The 2,816-nt window shown below is 38.8% G+C and overlaps 1 protein-coding gene across 2 annotated transcripts in view; it reads left to right on the top strand.

Moving 5' to 3' along the window:
* The window catches only part of GIPC2 (GIPC PDZ domain containing family member 2), a 90,949-nt gene that overhangs the window by 27,659 nt on the left and 60,474 nt on the right, over nucleotides 1-2,816 (top strand). The gene's annotated exons all lie outside the window — the stretch shown is intronic.

Raw genomic sequence — 2,816 nt, 5'->3', positions numbered from 1 at the left:
CCGGACGCGCAGGCTCAGCGGCCATGGCTCACGGGCCCAGCCGCTCCGCGGCATGCGGGATCCTCCCAGACCGGGGCGCGAACCCGGTTCCCCTGCATCGGCAGGCGGACGCGCAACCACTGCGCCACCAGGGAAGCCCTACAGCTGACTCTTTAACCACACAGGTTTGAACTGTGTGAGTCCACTCAGATTTTTTTCAATAGTAAATATTAACAGTGTAATGCAGTCCTGGGTTGGTTGAATCTGTGGATGCAGAACTGTGAATACGGGGAACTGTTCACACGGTGGGATTTTTTACCAGGACTTTCCATTGCGTGGAAGGTCAGCACCCTTAACCCCTGCATTGTTCAAGGGTCAACTGTAATTACTTTATCTAAATACAAAGAGCAATATAGAGCTGCAAAGGCAAAAGAAGGAAGTTTGAAAAGGTATGAAAAACTGTTAAGAACTGAGGAATGGTGAAAAGATTCGTCTCTTAAATAACAATTCTATTATTGTAATAAGTAGTTGTGTTTTTTTGTTTTTTGGTTTTTTTTTTGGCCATGCATTACAGCTTGTGGGATCTTAGTTCCTTGAAATCCCCGGCCCTCGGCAGTGAAAGAACCGAGTCCTAACCATTGGACCACCAGGGAATTCCCTGTAATAAGTAGTTGTAATAACACTGACTTATATTGAATGCTTGTCAGGTACTAGACACTTTGCATACGTTTTCTCATTTAATGCTCACAACAATTCCATTTGGTGTCATGTTTTCTTTTTAATTACTTTTTTGTTGAGATGTAACAGATGTACACCTTTAACGAATGCTTACAGATCTGTGTAAACACCACCCAGAGTAAAGGGAAATTTCACTTCCATCACCCAGAAGGCTCCCCTGTGCTCCTTCTCGGTCAATACCCTTCCCCCACAAAGGTAGCCACTATTTTGACCTCCATCGCCATAGTTTTGCTTGTTCTTGAACTTCATGCAAGTGGAATCACATATTATGTACTCTGCTGTTTCTGACTTTTGCTCAACATGTCTGTGAGGTTCATCTCTGGGTAGGCACTATTATCAACTGTTATAGATGTAGAAACAGGTTTGGGAAGGTTAAGCAGCTTGTCCAGAGTTATGCAGCTGGACAAATTCAGGATTTGAATCCAAGCGATCTGACTCCAGAGCTGGCAATCCTACCCACTGAGCTTAGAATTAGTGATAAAGTTTCATGCCTTTTTTTGGTCCAGATCCTTGATTTGCTGATGCATTGTCATCATTGAAAAAAATAGCCTGAGGGAAGTTATCTTCTTAACTGTAAATAGTACTTTAACTTCCCACTTGATAGAATGGCTATTTTTAGCTCTGCAAAAGATATGACTCTGCTGAAGGTTGAGTGGGTGACCAAATGGAAAATCCATGAGTTGGGAAAGTCATGTGGGATTATCTGGGGGAAGCTCAGGACATGAGGTACATGGAGCAATGCCATTCTATTGTCAGCAGGGAAGGGCTTGGAAGTTATGCAAACACGCATGGATTTTTTAGATCTTAGCCTCTGATGTCCAGAGCTTGTTTCTATTTTTTTATGCCCCTTCAGACATGTGCCTGCCTCAGATTACTAGTCACTAGCCCTGTGGGGACAGAGAACATGGTGTCAAAGAGAAAGTGGAGACTAAGCCAAACCTCCAACTTACAGTTCAACTTAGAAGAGAAATGAATATCATACTGTGTACAAAGTTGATATGATTTTTAAAAAATTGTGGAGGGCATGATTTCAGACTTATTGAAAGAGTGTAATAACACAAAGAACTCACATGATACCCTTTACTCAAAAAAGTTTTACCATTTGCCACATTTGCTTTATTCTCTTAAACACACACATGTGTATGTATGTGTATATGTACACACACATGTACATAATGTAATTTTTCCTGAGCCATTGGAAAAAGTGGAGTGCATATATTATGTCTCTTTATCCAGTAATACTTCAGAATGTAGTTTCTAAGAACAAAGATATTCTCTTTAATATACCTACAGTACAATTATGAAATTCAGAAAACCTAACAGCGATAAAATACTGTCAAACTAATCTAATGTCCATATTGCAATTTTATCAGTTGTCCTAGTAATGCATTTTTTTCTGGAATAAGTCCAATACAGGATCATGTATTTCATTTAGTTATGTCTTTTTAGTCATCTTTACTCTAGAATAGTTCCTCAGCCTTTTATAGAATATCCCCCAATTTGGACTTTTCTGATGTCTATGTTGTGAAACCAGTTATTATGTATTTTTGGCAGGAAAATTAGATAAGTGATGTTGTGTCCTTCTCAGTGTATTACCTCAGAAGGTGCATTTTATTGGTTTGTCTCACTATTCATGATGTTAATTTTTTCCCTTGTGTAAGGTAGTGGCTGCCAGTCTTATTCACTGCAAAGTTACATTTTCCTTTGTAATTAATAATTTGTGGGGAGATACTTTGAGATTATGTATATATCTTGTTATCTTACTTGCACCCCACAAATTTAACATCTATTGATGAGTCTTGCCTGACTCGGTCTTTAATGATTGCAAAATGGCGGTCTTTCTAATTCCATCATTTCCTATATATATTTTTAAAACATTCTATTATAATAAAGCACTCCACTTATTTATTATCTATTAGCAATGGACACATGATTTTTAAATTAATTTTTATTGGCGTATAGTTGATTATACAATGTTGTGTTAGTTTCTGCTGTACAGCAAAGTGAATCAGTTATCATATACATAAATCCACCTTTTTTATTTTTATTTTTTGTGGTATGCGGGCCTCCCTCTGCTGCAGCCTCTCCCGTTGCGGAGC

The sequence above is a fragment of the Physeter macrocephalus genome, chromosome 4, assembly GCF_002837175.3.
Source record: "Physeter macrocephalus isolate SW-GA chromosome 4, ASM283717v5, whole genome shotgun sequence".
NCBI lineage: Eukaryota > Metazoa > Chordata > Mammalia > Artiodactyla > Physeteridae > Physeter > Physeter macrocephalus.
The sequence above is the reverse complement of the archived record's forward strand: the minus strand, read 5'-3'. Positions and strand labels throughout refer to the sequence as shown.